Below are 22,824 nucleotides of genomic sequence, written 5' to 3'. Positions count from 1 at the left end.
TCTCCCTTATATTATAAAAGCTTGGAGTGAGGAGCAACTGGGTTGATTGTATTCAAGCAATTGGCTTAATTTCTTTTTTTCCTTTTTTTTTGGTTTTTGGTTTTTGAACCACACCTGGTGATGCTCAGGGGTTACTCCTGGCTATGCACTCAGAAATTGCTTCTGGCTTGGGGGACCATATAGGATTCCAGAGATCGAACAGAGGCCTGTCCTGGGTCAGCCTCGTGCAAGTGAAATGCCCTACCACTGCACCATTGCTCTGGCCCCAATTGACTTAATTTCTATACTATCTGTTATATATATATATATATATTTTATACTTTTTTTAATTATTTGAATAATTTTATTTCAAGGACATTTACCTTTGCAATCCTTTGTTTATTTTTAGTTTTGGTTTTGGGACCACACTTGATGGTGCTCCAGGATTAGTCCTGGTACTGTGCTCAGAAATTGCTCCTGGCATGCTCACAAATTGAACTGGAGTCCTTCTTAGGTTGACTTCCTGCAAGGCAAATGCCCTAACACTGTACTATCCTTTAGTTTGATGCAGTCACACTTCAGACTCTCAAAAGGTTGTTTCCAGGACCCATCCAGATTATCTCTGCTATGGGAAAGAGAAAAAAATAAATAACCTAAGAACTATTTGTTGTTTAATTGACTAGGGGCCATATCTATAAAGAACTTAGTTGAGAACAGAGATTATATCTAGTTAAGACTTTTTAATAGGCATGAAATTTATATTGCTTCTTGATTTTTTCTGATGATCTTTATTTTGCATTGTAATTTCAATTGAGGAACAGAAGCAGAATCAAATAATCAGAATATCTAAGAAAAATATATATTTTGTCCAGAGTTTCTAAATTTTCCGCAGCTGGACTCTGTTTACTAAAATTCCTTTTGGACAGAAAAGTACTTAAAGCCTTTATTTGGGAAAATAAATATGCAATTAACTATGCAATGAAGTCTAAACTTTCCTTTAAAATATTTTTAGCTTGATTTTTAAATATGAATTTGTATTTAGGAAAAGCCTGCATAGTTCAGTTAACAATGTTTTTCCTTAGACCCTACCTTTCTGCAAGTGTTACACTCTTCTATATATTTCCCTGCTTAACTCATTCAATAACCTGTCTTGACCCTGAAGTCTTTTGAATTTTTGACTTGTGTATTGAATCTTTTTTTAGGGGGTTCACACCCAGCAGTGCTCAAGGATAACTCCTGACTCTACTCTTAAGAAATCACTTCTGGCAGGGTCAGGAGATCATATGGGATGCCGGGAATCGAACCACAATCTGTCCTGGCCCCGTTGCCCTGTCACTGTGCTATGGCTTGGGTCCAATGTTGAATCCTATGTCATTTTAGTAATTAAATTTTTTGTGTTGTAGAGTTTATATATAAAATTTTATGTTATTATATGTTATAAATAAATTTCATATGCTGGGCAAGAAGGGTCATGGTGGGGGCTGTACAGAGAAGGAAAACTGGAGTAGCTATTCGGTTTATTATTATTGTATCTTGTCCTGTCTTTCAAAATTGGGTGAGGGAGTTTGAATCACTGTGAGTTCTGTGTTCTGGGTCACTTTTGATGACTCCTGGAGGACCATGTAGTGCCAAAGATCAAATTTGGGTCAGTCTAATAAAAAACAGACATACTATTTGACCCATGTTATTGGTTTATTCATTTTTTTTTTTTGGTTTTTGGGCCACACCCAGCGATGCTCAGGGGTTACTCCTGGCTGTCTGCTCAGAAATAGCTCCTGGCAGGCACGGGAGACCATATGGGACACCGGGATTCGAACCAACCAACCTTTGGTCCTGGATCGGCTCCTTGCAAGGCAAACACCGCTGCACTATCTCTCTGGGCCCTAGTTTATTCATTTTTAATGAAGCAAGGTATATTTTTAAATTGAAATTTATATAGAAGTGTGGAGAGAGAGAGAGAAGGGAAGAAGAAACAAAGGGAGAAGTGTGTGTTCAAGAGAAAAACACAGGCTGATCCAGAGAAGAAACAAAGAAATAAATATTAAAAAGTGAATTGTGTGTTTAAGAGAGAAGATGGATTCAAAGAGTAAACCTGTCATTGATAATTTAGACTAAATTTTTTCGCAGTGTCACACCCAGTGGTGCTTCAAGATTATGGCCAGCTCATTGCTTGGAGGTCACTCCCAATGATACTTGACAGAGAGACCATATGGTGCAAGAATAAAATTTATGGGGTTTTTTTTTTTTTTGGTTTTTAGTTTTTCGGGCCACACCCATTTGATGCTCAGGGGTTACTCCTGGCTAAGTGCTCAGAAATTGTCCCTGGCTTGGGGGACCATATGGGACGCTGGGGGATTGAACCGCGATCTTTCCTTGGCTAGGGCTGGCAAGGCAGACACTTTACCTCTAGCGCCACCTCGCCAGCCCCAAAATTTATGTTTTTTGTGTCCAAAGCATTCACTCATTTTATTCATCTTTTACCTAAACCATAAACTAATTTTTAGAACAAATGCTAAGCAGAATATAAATTTCCCATATACACCCTCCATCCACATACAAAATCCAAGTCCCACATTAAAGTGACAGTTTTTTTATAATAGATGAACGTGTAATGATTTATTATTAATACCCCAAACCAAGTATTTTAATCGTGGTGTGCATCTTGTAGATTTGTACAAGTCTAATAATGTATATGCCAATATAATAATATGGACAGTAATTTTGCTTCTAACCCTTAACAACTAACTACTGAGCCTTTACTGTCTCTATAGCTTTGTCTTTTCTAAAATGACATAGGATTGGTTTCAGTATGTGCAGCCTTTTCAGATTGATGTTTTTCTCTTATATCCATTTGTTTCTTCAATGTTTTCTTCGTGGATCAAAGGTTCCTTTTTGTTTAAGCTCTGAATAAAATGTCATTGAATATATCATTTTATATTCTAATCCCCTACTAAAGTACAGTTAGCTACTTCCAAGTTTTGGAAATTATAGTTACTGTAAACATTCATGCGAAAGTTTTGAGTTAACAAAAGTTTGGGTAAATATCAAGGAGTGTGAACGTTTTGGTTCACACAATGAGACTTTTAAGAAACTGCTAAAGTGTCTTCCAAAGAGGCTTATCATTTTATATTCCCACTGTTAATGAAATCCTGGTAAGAATTCATGGTAATGATGACTGCTGCAATAGCACCACTTGGTATTTTTACTGTTTGAAATTGCACACTATTTTGGTGTGTAATGTCATCTCACTGTTTTCAGTTGCGATTCTCTAGTTGGTCAAGTGATGTTGAGCAATTTTTCATATGCTTACTTGCCACATATATTTTATTGAGGTTTCCCAGTCAGATTTACCGTCCATCCATTTATCTATCTATCCATTGATCATCCATCATCCATGCTCTATCTATCTATCTATCTATCTATCTATCTATCTATCTATCTATCTATCTATCTATCTATCTATCTATCTATCTATCTATCTATCTATCTATCTATCTATCTATCATCTATCTATCCATCCATCTATCTATCTATCAATCATCTATCTATCATCTATCATCTATTGTTTGGGACATATTCCCCCATACTCAAGGATTAATTCTGGCTCTACACTCAGGAATTACTCCTGGTGAGCTCTGGGGACCATATGGGATAGCAGAAATTAAACACAGTTCCGCTGTGTACAAGGCAAGCATTCTATGTGATGTGCTATCACTCACTATTCATTGTAAACTGGATTGCTCTCTTATTGTTGACATTGAAGCATTTTATATATTCTAGATACCATGCCTTTATAAGATATAATTTAATTTTTTACCAATATGTGGCTTTAATAAAAATATTCTTGACACCTTTTTAATCCTTTTTATAGATAAGTTTACACTTACAATGTTTCTCACTTTTTTTTGAAATGGATGTATGCAGAAAAGGTGCTCTGAATTTGTCACATGAGCTTTGTTTTGAGAGTATCTGAGCATCCATTTATTTATTTTTATATTAATATCATTATTTAAACACCTTGATTACAAATATGATTGTAGTTGGGTTTCAGTCATGTAAAGAACACCCCCCTTCACCAGTGCAATATTCCCACCACCAATGTCCCAAATCTCCCTCCTCCCCATCCCACCCCACAAGGCTTTCCACTTCCCTCATTTATTCACATTGTTATGATAGTTCTCAGTGTAGTTATTTCTCTAACTGAACTCAGCACTCCTTGTAGTGAGCTTCATGTCATGAGCTGGACCTTCCAGTCCTCTCTTTGTCTCTGAGAATTATTGCAAAAATGTCTTTTTATTTTAAACCCATAGATGAGTGAGACTATTCTGTATCTTTCTCTCTCCCTCTGACTTATTTCACTCAGCATAATACATAGATTCCATGTACACCCATGTATAGGAAAATTTTATGACCATCTCTTCTGGTGGCTGCATAATATTCCATTGTGTATATATAGCACAGTTCTTTAGCCATTCATCTGTTGAAGGGCATCTTGGTTGTTTCCAGAGTCTGGCTATTGTGAATAGTGCAGCAATAAATATAGGTGTGAGATAGGAATTTTTGTATTGTATGTTTGTGTTCCTAGGGTACAGCCCTAGGAGTGGTATAGCTGGATTATATGGGAGCTCAATTTCCAGATTTTGGAGGAATCTTCATATCACTTTCCATAAAGATTGGACTAGATAGCATTCCCACCAGAAGTGAATGAGAGTTCATTTCTCTCCACATCCCGGCCAACATTGCTTGTTCTCATTCTTTATGATGTGTGCCATTCTCTGTGGTGTGAAATGGTACCTCATAGTAGTTTTGCTTTGCATCTCCCTGATGAAGATGTGGAGCATTTTTTCATGTGCCTTTTGGCTATTTGTATTTCTTCTTTATCAAAGTGTCTGTTCCTTTATTTTCCTCATTTTTTTTTTGTTTTTGGGCCACACCCGGCGGTGCTCAGGGGTCACTCCTGGCTGTCTGCTCAGAAATAGCTCCTGGCAGGTACGGGGGACCATATGGGATACCGGGATCCGAACCAACCACCTTATGTCCTGGATCGGCTGCTTGCAAGGCAAACACCGCTGTGCTATCTCTCCGGGCCCTATTCTCCTCATTTTTTGATAGGATTAGACGATTTTTTTTTCTTCTGTAAAGTTCTGTCAGTGCATTGTATATTTTGGATATTAGCCCCTTATCTGATGGGTAATGGGTGAATAGTTTCTCCACTCAATGGGTGGCTCTTTTATCCTGGACATTATTTCCCTTGAGGTGCATAAGCTTCTCAGCTTAATATATTCCCATCTGTTTTTCTCTGTTTACACTTGTTTGGAGAGGGCCTTTAGGCTCAATGCCATGGAGTGTTTTACCTATACATTGTTCTATATACCTTAGGGTTTCAGGTCTGATATTAAGGTCTTTAATCCATTTGAATTTCACCTTTGTATATGGTGTTAGCTGGGGTTTGAGTTCCCTTTTTTGCAAGTGGCTAACCAGTTGTGCCAACACCATCTGTTCAAAAGGCTTTCCTTGCTCCATTTAGGATTTCTTGCTCCTTTATCAAAAATTAGGTGATTTTTATGTCTGGGAAACATTCTCTGAGTACTCAAGCCTATTCCAGTGATCCGAGGGTTTGTCTTTATTCCAATACCATGCTATTTTGATAACTATTGCTTTTTAGTACAGTTTAAAGTTGGGGAAAGCAATGCCTCCCATATTTCTTTTCGCAAGGAGTGTTTTAATTATTCAAGGGTGTTTATTGTTCCAAATGAATTTCAGAAGTGTTTGATCCACTTCTTTGAAGAATGTCATGGGTATCTTTAGAGGAATCACATTAAATCTGTTCAATGCTTTCTGGATTATTGCCATTTTAATGATGTTAATCTTGCCAATCTATGATCAGGGTATGTGTTTCCATTTCTTTGTGTCTTCTCTTATTTCTTGAAGCAGTGTTTTGCAGTTTTCTTTGTATAGGTCCTTCACACATGTAGTCAAGTTTACTCTAAGATATTTGAGTTTGTGTGGCACTACTGTGAGTGGGGCTGTTTTCTTAATGTCTGTTTCTTCCCTATTATTATTGGTGTATAAAAAGGCCATTGATTTTTGTGTGTTATTTTTGTAGCCTACCACATTGCTATATGAATCTATTGTTACTAGAAGCTTTTTGGTAGAGTCTTTAGGATATACTAAGTAGAGTATCATGTCATCTGCAAACAGTGAGTGCTTGACTTCTTTCTTTCCTATTAATCTCTATAGCAAGTACTTCCAGTACTATGTTGAATAGCAGTGGAGAGAAAGGACAGCCCTGTCTTGTAACAGAATTTTGAGGAAAGGCTTTTAGCTTTTCTCCATTGAAGATATTTGCCATTGGCTTGTGGTAGATGGCCTTAACTATACCAAGAAATGTTCCTTTAATTGCCATCTTGCTGAGAGGTTTTTTTTTTTTTTTTTTTTTTTTTTTTTTTTTTTTTGTCAAGATGGGTGTTGGGCCTTATCAAATGCTTTCTCTGCATCTATTGATCTGATCATGTGATTTTTATTTTTCTTGTTTTTGATGTTGTGTTTCATGTTGATAGATTTATAGTTGTTAAACCATTCTTGCATTCCTGGGATGAAACCTACTTGATCGTAGTGAATGATCTATTGATGAGGCTTTGGATCCTATTTGCCAGGATTTTGTTGAGGATATTTGCATCTGTGTCATCAGCGATATGGTCTGTAATTTTTTTGGCAGCATCTCTGTCTGGTTTTGGTATTAAGGTGATGTTGACTTCATAAAAGTTATTTGGAAGTGTACCCATTTTTTTCAATTTCATGAAAGAGCCTGACCAGAATTGGTAGTAGTTCCTCTTGAAAGATTTGAGAGAATTTATTAGTAAATCCATCTGGGCCTGGGCTTTTGTTTTTGGGCAGACATTTGAATACTGTTTTAATTTCCTCAATGGTGATGGGGGTGTTTAGATATGCTACATCTTCCTTATTCAACTGTGGAAGGTTATAGAAGTCCAAGAATTTATCCATCTCTTTCAAATTCTCATAATTGTTGGCACAGAATTTCTCAAAGTAGTCTCTGATTACTCTTTGAATCTCTGCAATGTCTGTAGTGTTCTCCCCCTTTTCATTTCTAATATGGGTTATAAATTCTCTCTCTCTCTTTCTCTCTCTCTCTCTCTTTGTGAGTTTTTGCCAATGGTCTGTCTATCAATCTTGTTTATTTTTTCAAAGAACCAACTTCTGCTTTCTTTGATCATTCAGATTGTTTTCTGAGTTTCCACTTTATTGATTTCTGCTCTCAACTTTATTTACTTCTGTCTCCCTATTTTTGGTTCCTTTTTTGATCATTTTCTAATTTTATGAGCTGTGTCATTAGGCTATTGAGGTATGTTCCTTCTTGCTTCCTGATATGTGCTTGCAGTCAAATGCTCTACCACTGGGCTATATCCCCCTATGCTTGCAAAGGCATAAATTTTTCTCTCAGTGCTGCTTTTGCTGTGTCCCATAGATTCTTATAGTTTGTGTCTTTATTATCATTTGTTTCCAGGAAAGTTTTGATTTCCTTTTTGATATCATCTCTGACCCACTGCTTGTTCTGTAGCAGGCTGTTTAATTTCCAGGTGTTAACTTCTTCTTTTGTGTCCTTTTGTAGTCCACATCTAATTTCAGAACCTGTGGTCAGTGATGTTAGTCTGCAAATTTTTATCCTCTTGATTTTATGGAGGTATGTTTTATGTGCCCACATGTGGTCTATCCTGGAGAATGACCCATGTACATTGGAGAAGAATGTGTATCCAGGTTTCTGGAGATGGAATGTCCTATATATTTCTACTAGGTCTCTTTCTCTCATTTATCTTTTCATGGCTAGTATATTTTAATTGGATTTCAGTCTGGTTGACCTATCAAGTTGACCTATCAAGACCTACCTGGTTGACAGGGCTATGTTGGGGTCTCCCTCTTGTCCCTCACTTTTTAAGTGACATAAACTCACTTGTATCTGGTAGGAACATGTGAATAAAAATATACCCATTGGATAAGAAACAATCAATTATCCTAAAACTTCTCCCTTTTCTATTATTTCTTAGAAAATTCCAAGAATTTTGGGATATGTGATCAAGGAAATGAATCTATAATATGTAAATCACAACATCACAGGTGAACAGTACACAGATCAATATTCAGTATCTCAGAATCCAGATAGGTAAAGGAAACTCTTTGTCAATTTGATAATGAAAAACTATTAAATTCTACTTCAGGCATCATATTTAATAATAGAAAAGTGAAACTTTCTTCGAAATTACAAAGATTAGGTTCAAGAATATCTACTCTCCTCTTACCAGTCCTTTTCACCATTATACTAGAAATCCTAACTAAGGCAAAAAGATAAGAAAAAGATGCAGAAAGATTCATTAGGAGTAAAAGTAAAGCTGTTTTCTCACCGATGACTATTAAAAGTAAACTTTAAACTTTTGGAGCTATAAGTAATTATAACAAGATTGCCAGATATAAGGTTAATATATAAAACTTATTGTTTTCCTATGAATTTGGAATAAAATTAGGAAACTAAAATCTCAAGTACATATAACTTATGACTACTTTCCAAAGGTAGCATTTAGAAATAAATTTAACATAATATATACCATATGTATATGAGGAAATCTAGAGTCCCTCTATAATGTAATGATATCAGTTCTTCCCAGTAAAGGTAACACACAAGTGCCTAAGTTCTCTTTCACATGGCCTTTTCTATAGGCTAGTCCAACTCTCTTAGTGGTAAAGCTAGAATTTTAAGAGGTCTATTCACAATATACAATCATTTATGAAGTCTTTGCTTTTGTCACATTTGCTGACTTCTTAAAAGCAAGTCCTAGGATCAAGTCTTGAGTCAATGGAGAGTATTATACTAGGAGGAAATAGATACTAATTGAAAGTCGGTATTTAATTAAAGTACTATAATATTATTTCCTTTTTATAAATTAGAGGATTTACTAATTTAATTTTATGGACATAAAATTAAGGTCATATATAGTCCATTTTAATTTCCATATCACTATTTAATAAAAGCATAAAATATAAAATTTCCTCCTTTTTAGTATGCCTTTGCAAAAAGAAATGGTGCTATATTATATTGCTAGTGCATTTGGGAGTGAGAGTGCCAGTCTTCATCATCTCTGTGCCCTGGTTTTGACCTCAGCTTTTATCCCAGGGAAGACTTTTTCTTGTAGGCTTTGTTCCAAGCAGAACCAAAACAGGTGAAGTTAAGGAATAGGAGAAAACAAAAACAAGACAAAAAATACACACACACACAGACAGACACACACTCACACACATATAAAAAGGAAGAAATAAAGAAAAATAAATTATAATAATTAAGGGAAAAAGTGATGCAGGAGACTACCTTACATTTGGAGATAAACAGGTTAAGAGGTAGTATTATAGAGGTATTAAACATATAAAGGAAAAATAGATTTACCCATTATCTTTTGAGATATTCTTATGGGGGGTGAAATCCAGGGCACATTTTCATCTCACATCCTGTTCTTGTTGAGTTTGAAAAGATATTTGCAGCAGAAAGGGCTCAGGTAGTGTTCTTGCATTGGGGGTCCTTCTGGAGAAGAATCCAGTATCAGGCAACAGTTTACATTTGTGAGTGGTGGTGAGTAGGAGGGCCAGAGAGCATGAGTAAGCAGGAGTATTGGTTGTAGTTTCTTGCCAGAGGATGAGATGTGAGCTGGGTGATGGCTTATTGGGGAAGGAGGTCGGCCTCGATACCTAATGAGTTAAGAACTGAGGGTCAAGGGCATTAATAAGGAATGACATCGGATTGGGATTGAGGGGTGAAGGGATAATAGAATTTCTGAAGGGGGTAAAGGAGGGATAGTATATGGGAGGGGCTATATACACTATAGGCATGGATTGCTTACAATTTAGGTTTGGCTCTCAGAGAGGAGTCCTCTGTCTATGTACTCATGCCCACATAAAGACATATATTAGTGATCTATTCTTATGGTGTTGTTAGAGGTTTGACCCTAATAGGATGTGTCTGAGCTCTTAAGGACTGGTTGAATTAAGATAAGTAATTAGCTTAGGTATAGTTTAGGAAACAGAGGAAGGGAGAGCAAAAAATAAGAGAAAGGAAAAAAGAAAAAAGTAAATATAGTAAAAATAAGTTAAAAATTAAGCAGGTCAAATATAAGAGATTGGGTCTGTGCATCAATGTTTTCCCAGTTTCTAGGCAATTCATCAGTTATGGGGTTGGGGTTGATCCTTGCTAAATAAAGGTTTCAGGGTTAGATAATGGCTGGAGCAGTTTAGGATACACATTTGTGTCTCAAGTACTAAGCAAGGTGGTAATGAGGCTTACCTATATATGTGGCTACCCTATGTAGTTATGTACCACATAACTTGAATCATCTTGTTCTGCCTCATAAATTGAGGGGGAAATAATGGATGGTACTAAGACCAAATAGGCGTATGAACATTGAGTAGAAATAAAAAAGATGGGGCCGGAGAGATAGCATGGAGATAAGGCATTTGCCTTGTGTGAAGAAGGTCGGTGGTTCAAATCCCCAGCCTGCCAGGAGCGATTTATGAGCCTGGATCCAGGAGTGACTCCTGAGCACTGCTGGGTGTGACCCCCCCCAAAAAAAACAAAAAATAAATAAATGAATAAAAAAGATGATCAGACGTAAACACCAAATCAAAGCCAATGACACCAGAATCGACACCCAATCTACAGCTAGACACAGAGGGGACCACTTATTCTAGCAGCCAGGGAGGCAAGGGAAGAGAATATGGGATGCATGCTAGGAATGGGGTGTAGGGAGGACAACACTGATGGTGGGAATACCCCTGATTCAATGTCACTATGTACCTAAAATATTACTGTGAAAGATTTGTAATTCACTTTGGTCAAAATAGAAACAAGGAAGCAAAACTGAAAAAAAATCATAAAACACTTGAATAGTATATGTGCCATGCACTATCCTAAGAACCTAGCATATATAACTTAGTAAATCTTCATTTTTAAGGTTGATATTAATATTTTCCCTATGTTAGAGATGCAAAGGTACAAACGATATGCTATATATAAATATATATAAGTATATATACTCAAGGTAAAAATAAATGTGCTGGTTATGATTTTCAACTTGAAGTTTAATTCTATTTTTTTGCTCACTTGTGTGTAGTCTAAGAGCTTACCTCTGGTTCTACTCTCAGGGATCACTTCTGGCATAGCTCAGGAATCAATAGGGAATTTCAGGGATGGAATCTGGGGTGGCAATATGCAAAACAAATGCCCTAGTTGCTGTACTATAACACCAACTCCTTGAAGCTTAATTCTTAAACTCATATTGTTCCTATGTTACACACCCTCTATAGAATTGACATCATATAATAGGAACTCTAGTTAGTCTATAGAACCCTGGAATTTGAGTAAATCAACACACTAGAGATACATTTGACAGAACATATTAAGAAGGCTCTACCACTTTTGTGATTTTGTCACTTTGGCTCAAGAACCCATTACTGAGGAAATTTGTTTCACCTAAATATGATGCATGCTTTTTTATCTTCCGAAATAAAACCAATCAGTAGTGGGCACTCCTCCCATAATACTGTGTCATATTGTTTTAATCTTGTGTCTTCCTTAGATTGCCTTGGTATAATTCAGCCAGCAGATGGTGAAAAGAGAAAAGAAATATGGAAAAGTTATATTCTTCATTTCTGCACTTTTCTATGAGTAAGAATTAGTTTTATAGTTTAAAATTTAAGAAGGCCTGGCAAATGTAATTTAGTAGAGTGCCTAGGAAGAATAAACATTTGGTGAGTATCTGGTCAGTCTCAGCTCAGCATTTCTTTTTCTATTTACTTAAACAAGTATAAAAATATACTTCATATATAATAGAAAGCAGTGCTTTTCCTCAGCAGTCTTTCAATAAGGTACTCAGCTCCCTTAAGGGATCTATTTTGAAGTATTTTTGTTTTAAAATTATATTTGGATGAGTTAAACAGGCTTATGACGACACAGGAAAATACTGTGGGAGATGTTTTTCACACTCAAAATATATAAGGATTAGACATGACTTTTTCTTCATGTAACTTTTGAAAGGGACCCTGAATCAATCATGAAGCATATCTAGAGCTCTCATAAGTTAAATAAGGAGGGAAATAAAGTGACATGATGCATTATTTTCTCTTTTTTTCCAATGGAATTTATACCACATCCTTTATTTCCAGATTTCTGTATTATTTCTCCTCCAACTTTTTGTTTTCAGGTAGTAGGACTATAATAATACTGTCAAGCACCATGCCTCTTCTCAGTCAGACTTTAGCAGTCTTGGGGCCCTATTGCTAATATAGCTGGTAGGGTTTGACTTGACATGGTCAACCTGATTTTGATAATCAGCACTCTATGTGGCCCCTGGAACTCACTATGAGTAATCTCTAAGCTCAGAACCAGGAATAAACTCTGGGCACCACTGGGTTTGGCCCCCAAACAAACAAACAAAAAGGATTTTCCAGTTTTGTCTCTTGCCAGATTTTGTGTAATGCTTAATTGGAGAGACTAGTAGGCAGATCCTGACAGATAATTGCCCAATGCAATATCACTTCCAGGGAATATTTGTAATTTAACAGCCATCCTTGGCAATAATACTTAAAAATTTGATCTGTTTCATTTGACTTTAATGTGGCTTCCAATTCATACTTCATAGACTTTTTTTTGCCAAGAGAATATATAGAGGGAGTGAATGGTAATTAAGATACTATCATAGGACGTGTGATGAGACTAGCATAAACCTATATTTTATTTTCCTAAGAAACCTATTGCAATAATAATTTTAGTCATCTCTCATCTCTAGATATTGATAAAACAACTGAAAGGCATATACATATATATATCATGTTATATATAATTTTAATAATACGAGTGTCTGATTTTCAGCTCAAGTATACTGGAGGTCAACAAATTAGAAGCAAAAAAAGGCTTTTATAAATCAAGAACAATTTAGGAAACCCACAGTGACAAATAACATTGACATGAGGGAAGAGAAAACAAAATAGAACAAACAAACAAAACAAAACAGGCAGTCTGGAGACATTTAAGGTGGAGGTAAATTCCTAAAAACCTCTTAGAGTAAATTTGTAAAACAGTGAAGTCAAATAGCAACTATTTAGTAACATTCAGAAGAGATGAGATATGGCTATATACTCTAGTTAAAAGGGCATACTTAGATTTTCAGTAAACAAATTAAGGCTAAAAAGTGAGTTATTCTCATTGGCAAAGGCCAAAAAATTAAAAATAAACAAATGGGACTACATAAAATTAAAGAGTTTCTGCCTGACAAAATAAATAGATTTAATATCCAGGGAATATGAAGTATTCACAAAGATAAACAAAAAGTTCAAAAGTTCTATCAAAAAATGGGGATAGGAAATTAATAGATACCTCCCAGAAGAAATAACCAATAGGCACATGAAAAAGTGCTCAGCACCACTTATCATTATGGAAATCCAAGCAATACAACAGTAAGATATCTTACAATGATGAGAATGGCACATCAAAAATAGTAGGAACAGTCTGTGGTGGAGGAGATATATTAAAAAATGAACTCTCATCTACTGCTGATGGGAATGATGTCTGGTTCATTCCCTATGGAAAATAGTATGGAGAATCCTCAGTAAAGGTAGAATTAAGCTGTCATATAACCTAGCAGTTCTACTTTGGGGTATCTATTCCTAAGACTTAAAAACACTCATATTCTAGCAGCCCTGGGGGTGAGGGAAGAGGATATGGGAGGTAGGACAAAAACGGAGGTGTAGGGAGGACAAATTGGTGATGGGAATCCCCCCTGATTTTATGTAAATATATACCTAAAATATTATTGTCAACTATATGTAAGCCACTATGATCAAAATAAAAATTATTATTAAAAAAAAAAACAAAACACTCATTCAAAAGGACATGTGTAGACTATCATTCAGTGCTGCAATGAGTAGAATAGCTAAGATGGAACCAACTTAGTTGACCAACAACAGATGAATAGATTATGAAGATGTGTTATATATACATAATGAAATATTATGCAGCTGCAAGGAATGATGAAACCATGCAGTCTGATGCGACCTGTTTTGAACTCGAATATATCATGTTGAGTAAAGGAAACCAGAAGAAAGAAAAAGACAACGAAAGACAAAGAAGACAGGCATGTAGAATAAGTGGATGAGAAAATGTAGTAAAGAGGGATGTCAAGATCACCCTTGAATCCAGAGCATAGGGAGGAGTACAAAGAAATAGTCAAAAAAGAAAAAAAAAAGATGATAAAGGGAAGTAATGAGAGAACAGCAGTCTGGGCATCAGTTATGCTCGGGAGTTGGGAGAGTGGTATAGCTATATATACAGCATACAGTCTCAACAATACTGAAAACATGAGATCTAAGCTGGAACCATAGAACTTTAATATGCCTTCCAAAGTAGCAGACAGAGCATGGAGTATGTTGATAGAGGGGTGAGGGATGACATAGTATAGGAGCACTGTTGATGGGAGTTGACACTAGTGGTGGGATTGATGTTGAACTATTGTATGCCTAAAACCCAACTATCAATTATGTTATAACCCATGGCCCTTTAATTAAATAATTTTAATTGGGTTATTCTATACCACTTTGCTGAAAGGAGCAGAAATTTGGGTATGGGGTATATATAAATTAATACAGAAATTTGGAAGTAGATAAATGTTCCTTGGAGAGCAGTTGAGTTACTATATAAAATATGCAACTGTTAACATTCTCCTCTCTTTTGTTGATGAGAAAGTGTAGCACATTATTGTCTAGAATGCATGCCAATAAATAAAAATACTTCTCTCAACAATTTAAAGCCTCCTTCAGCAGTACTTTTTAGGGTGCTTCATTACAACATAATATTTCAAGGAAAATTAAAGATTGTATTGATACAGAGACTATCACATTTTGGAGGGCAAATCATTACATTCTATCAAGGAAGATCAAAGATTATGTTGGGACTGAAGTGGCTTGGACACCCCCAAGCAGGGTGAGTTTGAGTCCACTGCAGCTCCATCACTGGACACCAAGCGCTGCCCTCAGAAAGTGCCTCCCTGTAGGAAACTCAGAGACTGAAGTGACTTGGACACATCCAAGCAGGGTGGGGCCAGAAGAGCGGGCTGCTTAGCTTGGCTTCTCTGCCATGCGCTAGTTCTAGCAAATGTACTCCACCATAAAAAACTAGAAAAAACCATGGAGCAAATGTGACAATGGGGATACAATGCATGCCAACATCAAATATTGAAAACGAAGATGGCAGCTCCAAAGATTCAAAAAATGTCAACCACCTAATTAGCCTCTCAGATAAGGAGCTAAGAGTAGAAATGTGGATGATGTTCTGAGAACTCAAAGAAAGCATTGATTGGGCTGAAAAGACCACAAAGACAGAAATCAGAAAACTCCAGACTAAAATAACAGAACTGAAAAACTTGGTAGATGAAATTAAAACCTCAATAGAAAGTCTCTCCAGCAGAAGCTGAGGACAGAATCAGTGATCTGGAAGATAAAATGCATAACAACACCATACAGTAGAAGAGATTAAAAAAGAGACTTAAAGCAAATGATCAACAATGTAAAAAGTACTCAAAGAATGTGAACAGATGAAAATAGAAGAGTTTGATAAACTCAATAGAAACAATATAAGAATAATTGGAGTCCCAGAGACCCAGGAAGAAAATCCCCAGGAAGAATGAACAGTCAAGGACATCATTGAAGAGAAACTCCCAGAGCTACAGACTGAATGCAATCAAATCCTGCATGCCTGAAGAATACCAGCTAAAAGAGACCCAAAGAAAAGCATCCCAAGACACATCCTAGTCATAATGACAAATCCCACAGATAAGGATAGAATACTGAAAGCATCAAGATCGAAAAGAGAAATTATGTTTAAAGGAGCATCTTAAGATTTATAGCATACCTGTAACAAGAAACCCTCAAGGCCAGAATTCAGTAATGGGACATAATGATAAAACTCAACCAAATAATTGTTTCAACTAGAATACTACACCCAGTGAGACTCACTTTTAGGTTTGAAGAAAGTTTATATAGCTTCACGGATAAAGAATAGCTCAGAAACTTTACAGACTCAAAAATCAGCCTTAAAAGAAAAACTGAAAGGTCTACTTTAAGACAAGAAAGACCAACAGACACAACAAACTTCTACACCAAATCTCATGATGCTAAATCCCATGACAAGTATCTCTCTCAATGTCAATGGTCTAAATGCACTGGTTAAGAGGCACAGTGGCAAATGGATCAAAAAGATGAATCTGACATTGTGCTGCCTACAAGAAATACATCTGAATAGTCAGAACAAACAGAGACTCAAAATTAAAGACTAGAAGAAAATTATCCAAGCAAACAATTCCCTTAAGAAACGCTGGAGTTGCAAATTAAGATCAGATGATGCAAACTTCAGACTCAGAAAATTTGTAAGGGACAAAGATAGTCATTTCATAATAATCAAAGATTATGTTCAACAGAAATAAATCACACTTCTAAACACATATGCACCACTGAAAAATCAGCAACATATTTAATACAATTGTTGAAAATCTAAATAAAGATATCAAGAGCAATATAATAATAGTGGGAGAGCTCAAATCTGCCCTGTCACCCTTTGATAAGTCAACCAGGTTAAAATCCAACAAGAATATAAAAGCTCTGCAAAGAGAAGTGGAATAAAGTGGACTAGTATATATATCCCAAGAAAGCTGGATACACTAACTTCTCCAATGACCATGGGTCATTCTTCAGGATAGACCACATGCTGGTCATAAAACATATTTCCATAGAGTCAAGAAGATAGAAATTGTACAAACTACCTGCTCAAATCACAAAGCACTGAAAATAGAAGTGAACCACAAAGGGACACAGAAGAAAAATGTTAACACCTGAAAATTAAACAGATCACTACTAAAAAACCAGTGGCTCAGAAATAAAATCAAAAAGGAATTCAAACATTCCTGGAAACAAATGACAATGAAGAAACAAATTATCAGAATTTGTGGGACACAGTAAAAGCAGTACTAAGAGGAAAATTTATAGCTTTTCAAGCACATATCAGAAAGGAAGGAGTCTATATAAAAAGCTTAATGAACCAGCTTTTAAAATTAGAAAATGATCAACAAAACGAACCAAAAATAGGTAGGCAGAAGGAAATAACAAAACTTAGAGCAGAAATCAATGATGTGGAAATCAACAAAACAATTTGAAAGATCAATGAAAGCAAAAACTGGTTCTTTAAAAAAATAAACAAGATTGATAAACCACTAGCAAAACTCACAAAGAAATGGAGAGAGAGAAACTTAATGAACCAGATTAGAAATGAAAAGGGGAGATCACTACAGATTCCAAAGAGATTCAAAGGGTAATCAGAGACTACTTTGAGAAATTCTATGCCACAAAATATGAGAACCTGAAAGAAATGGATAAATTCTGGGGCTCCTACAATATTCCACTGTTAAATCTGGATGATCTAGTATATCTAAACAGACCCATCACTCGTGATGAAATTAAACAGTAGTCAAAAGTCTCCCCAAAAACAAAAGCCCAGGTTCAGATAGATTCACTAACGAATTCTTTCAAACCTTTCAAGAGAAATTACTGCCATTCCATTTCAGGCTCTTTCATAAAATTGAAAAATCAAGAACACTCCCAAATAAATTTTTATGAAGTTAACATCACCTTGATACCAAAACAAGACAGAGATGCTACAATAAAAGAAAACTACAGACCAATATCCCTGATGAAAACAGATGCAAAGATTCTCAACAAAAATCTGGCAAATAGGATCCAATGCCTCATCAAAAAGGTCATATACTGAGACCAAGTAAGATTCATCCCAGGAATGCAAAAATGGTTTAACATATGTAAATCAATCAACATAATACACCATTATCAACAAAAAGAATAATAAAAATCACAAGATCATTTTAATAGATACAGAGAAAGCCTTTGACAAGGTCCAACACCCATTCATGAAAAAACTCTCATCAAGATGGAAATGAAAGGAACTTTTCTCAATATAGTCAAGACCATTTACCACAGCCAATGTAAATATTCTCAACAGATATAAACTAAAAGGCTTTCCCCTAAAATCAGTTACAAAAAAGGCTGGCCTCTATCAACACTACTGTTCAATATAGTGCTGGAAGTTTTTGCTATAGTGATTAGACAAGAAAAAGATATCAAGGGCATCCAGATAGGGTAGGAAGAAATAAAGCCCTCGCTGTTTGCAGATGACAGGATACTATATTTAGAAAACCCTAAAACTCTAACAAAAAGTTCTAGAAACAATGGATTCATATAGCAAAATGGCAGGCTACAAACTTAACATGCAAAAAAATCAATGGCCTTCTTATATACCAATAAAGATAGAGAAGAAATGGACATTACAGAAACAACCCCATTTACATTAGTATCACACAAACTCAAATACCTTGGAGTCAACTTAACAAAAGAGGTAAAGGACATATGCAAAGAAAACTACAAAACTATGCTTCAAGAAATAAAAGAGGACACAGAAAAATGATACACATACTCTGCTCATGGACTGGGAGGATTAGAATCATTAAAATGGCAATACTCCCCAAATCATTGTACAAATTTAATGCAATCCATCTAAGAACACCCATAAAATTATTTTAAAAAGTTGAACAAGCATTTTTAAAATTAATTTGAAACAATAAACACCCTCAAATAGCTAGAGGAATAATTAGGAAAAACACTTTCCCAATTTAAATTGTATTACAAAGCAATAGCCATTAAAACAGCATAGTATTGGAAGACAGACCCTCAGATCAGAGTTGAGTATTCAGAGAATGCCCCTCAGCATACAATCAATTAATCTTTGATAAAGAATCGAGAAATGCAAAATGGAGCAAGGAAAGCCTCTTCAACAAGTGGTGTTGGGACAACTGGTCAGCCACTTGGAAAAAAGCAAACTCAGATCTCCATCTATTAACATGCACACCAGTCAACTCCAAATGGATTAAAGACCTTGACATCAAACCTGAAACTATAAGGTATATAGAACAACATGTAGGTATGACACTCTGACTTTGAGACTAGAGGCATCTTTAAGGAGGAAACAGCACTCTCCAAACAAGTAGAAGCAGAGATAAACAAATGGGACTATATTAAGCTGAGAAGCTTCTGCACATCAAAAGAAATAGTGCCTAAAATACAAAAGCCACCCACATAATGGGAGAAACGATTCACCCAATACCCATAAGATAAGGGTCTAATATAGAAAATATACAAGGTACTGAAGAACTTAATAAGAAAAAAACATCTAATCTCATTAAGAAATAAAGAGTAAATAAACAGATAATTTCTCAAAGAAGAAACACAAAGGCTAAAAGGACATGGAAAAAATGCTGCACATCACTAATCATTGGGGAGATGCAAATCAAATCAACTATGAGGTACGATTTCACACCACAGAGTCTGGCTAATATCATAAAGAACAAGAACAATTGGTGCTGGTGGGAACTGAAGAGAAACTCCAATTCACTGCTGATGGGAATGCCATCTAGTCAAGGCCTTATGGAAAACAATGTGGAGATTTCCCTCCCCAAAATGGAAATTGAGCTCCCACATTATCCAGCTATACTTCTCCTAGGGATAAACCCTAGAAACACAAAAATACAATTTGAAAAATATCTTTCATTGCAGTCCTATTTACAGTAGCCAGACTCTGGAAACAACCAAGATGCCCTTCAACAGGTGAATGGCTAAAGAAACTGTGGTACATATACACAATGGATTGTTATGCAGTCGTCTGGAGAAATGAAGTCATGAAATTTTCCTATACATGGATAAAATCTATTCTGCTGTGTTGGAGACTGTTTGGAATAATTAAAAAGCCCTCTCACTAATCAAGATGAAGTTTCTGAAAATCTTGGCCAAAGTGCTTTTTACAAGCTGCATGTGGCCTTCCTTGCCCTTGGATCCAAAGAAATAGAAATAGCCTAGAGCTAGGGAGTTACTAGGCTCCAAGATGTCCTTGTAAAGACAGGGGTCAAAAGGCCCAAGCTGAGATTAGATTTTGTACTTTGTTGCTCAAAAATAATGTAAATCTCTTGACTGATGATAATCTTATTAACCTTGTAAAATCAAGATGTTCCCGTGGAAAATTGCAGCAATTCCTACTGTTCCCCGCCCCTACTCTCTCTCTGTTTTGCATTGTCTATAAAAGGTCTAATTTTTTCTTCATTAAACGGACTCCTGATCAGACCCTCGTCTCGAGTCTCATTTTCCCAGCCCCTCTTCTATTCCAGGCCGGATTCTTCTTCGAGAACCGTGAATTACTGACATGGTCTCCAGCTTTACCCGCTGGTCGGGGTCCCTGGAAGACCATACTGCTGAGTGAAATTAGTCAAGGGAGAGAGATAGACACAGAATAGACTCACTCATCTATGAGTTTCAAGAAAAATAAAAGACATTTTTGCATAATTCTCAGAGACAAAAGAGAGGAGGGCTGGAAGGTCCAGCTCATGATATGAAGCTCACCACAGAGTGATGAGTGCAGTTAGAGAAATAACTACATTGAGAACTATCATAACAAAGTGAATGAATGAGGGAAGTAGAAAGCCTATCTCAAATACAAACGAGGGTAGGGTGGGGAGAAGGGAGATTCGGGACACTGATGATGTGAATGTTGCACTGGTGAAGGGGGAAGGTCTTTACATGACTGAAACTGAACTATAATCATAATTGTAATCAGGATGTTTAAATAAAAATATTAATAAAAAAGAAACTGTTGTACATATACACAATGGAATATTATGCAGCCACCAGGAGAGATGAAGTCATAAAATTTTCATATACATGGATGTACATGGTATCTATTATGCTGAGTGAAATAAGTCAGAGGGAGAGATATAGACACAGAATAGTAGTATCACTCATCAATGGGTTTTAAGAAAAAATAAAAGACATTTTTGTAATAATTCTCAGAGACAATAGAGATGAGGGCTGGAAGGCCCAGCTCACTATATGAAGCTCACAACAAAGAGTGATGAGTGCAGTTAGAGAAATAACTACACTGACAACTATCATAACAATGTGAATGAATGGGAGAAATAGAAGTCTGTCTCAAATACTGGCGGGGGGTAGGGAGGTGAGATTCTTTATATGAATGAAACCCAACTACAGTCATATTTGTAATCAAAAAGTTCAAATACAGATATACGAAGGGAGAAAGATAAAAAATAATAAGTGTGTTTTTGTCTAAAAAAAAGAAAAACAAGATCATGTTGATAAAAAGAATCTCACATTTTAGGTCTCATATCATTGTAGTTATATTATTCTCCAAAGGTACAATAACAGAAAGCTCAATATAAAGAATCACACTGTACCTTATTAGCAGAAATCTTAAATATTTGTCTTAAAAATTGTCAGCTGAGGGACAAGTTGATAGTATAGTGGTTACGGTGCTTTCCTTGTAAGTAGGTGGCCAAAATTTGATATCCTGAGGAACATAGATGCAAAGATCCTCAACAAAATTTTGCCAAACAGGATCCAATGTCTCATCAAGAAGGTCATTCACCACCACCAAGTAGGTTTCATCTCAGGAGGCAAGGATGGTTTAACATCTGTAAATCAATCAACATAATACACCATATTAACAAAAAGAATAATAAAAACCATGTGATCATATCAACAGATGTAGAGAAAACATTTGATAAGGTCCAACACCCATTATTGTCAAAAATTCTCATCAAGGTGGGAATGAAAGTAACTTTTCTCAATATAGTAGAGGCAGGCAGGTACTTGGGCTTGAACGTGGGAGGCTGTGGTGAACACCTGGGGATGGACAAGCACTGACCTGACTTTCCTGCAGGTACTGGGGCTGGAACTTGGGAGTCTGCCGTGCATGCCTAGGGAAGGTTGGGCGCTGACCTGCCTCTACCACAGGAACCAGGGCTTGATTGCAGGGGAGGCTGCGGTTGCCATTAGCAGGCCTGAGGATGGATGGGCGCCAACCTGGCTCTCCTGCAGGTACTGGGGCTTGAACTTGGGAGGCTGTGGTGCATGGCTGGGGACAGATAGGTGGTGATCTGCCTTTCTCACAGGTACTGGGGCTTGATCACAGGGAAGGCTGCCAGTCTCCTGGGGACCCAGATGGGTGGTGACCTGCTTTTCTCTCAGGTACCAAGGGTAGAGCTCAGGGAAGGCTGCCTGTGGCCATTAGCACTGCCTGGGGAACTGGTTGGGTGGTGACTTGTTCTTCTCACAACTACCAGGGGTAGATTCAAGGCGAGGCTATCAGAGGTTGCCATTATCAGAGCTTGGGAACTGCACCATCTCACACTTATCAGCAATGTGGCGTACTGAGGGCAGGGCCAAATTTCAGCAACCTCCCTCACTATCCCCACCTAAGGCCACACTCCAAAGTAGGGACCAAGCCACACTCCACAGCTGACAGAGGAAGGCTGAAAACAAAAGCAGAACATTTTGAACTACCAAAAACAAAGAAATATTGGGAAACCAAGGAAGACATTATCAGCCAAAGATATGAAAAGAAATCCTAACAAGTTTCCAAGTCCACCAAAACGCATGAACCCAAATAGATGAAAACATAAATGTGTCATTGAAAGCCATGGTATTAAAAATCAAAAAATCAGTTGCCAATGAGTTCAAGAAATCCATAGATGAACAAGTCAACCATCTTAAAGATGAACTTTTAAAGCAGATGAGAGAATCCATACAAATGGAATTAAAGGAAATTAGAAACGTCTTAGCAAGCCAGAATAGAAGAACTACACAGTTGGAGAATTGCATAGAAAAACTGGAAGA

The 22,824-nt window shown here is 36.5% G+C and overlaps 1 pseudogene; it reads right to left on the bottom strand.

Annotated features, from left to right (window-relative positions):
* Window positions 1-22,307, bottom strand: part of LOC126001819 (crooked neck-like protein 1) — a 60,849-nt pseudogene extending 38,542 nt beyond the window's left edge.
* Between the last annotated feature and the right edge of the window lie 517 nt (window positions 22,308-22,824).

Source organism: Suncus etruscus, chromosome 2 (genome assembly GCF_024139225.1).
Source record: "Suncus etruscus isolate mSunEtr1 chromosome 2, mSunEtr1.pri.cur, whole genome shotgun sequence".
NCBI lineage: Eukaryota > Metazoa > Chordata > Mammalia > Eulipotyphla > Soricidae > Suncus > Suncus etruscus.
This window is presented reverse-complemented; position numbering and strand designations above follow the sequence as displayed.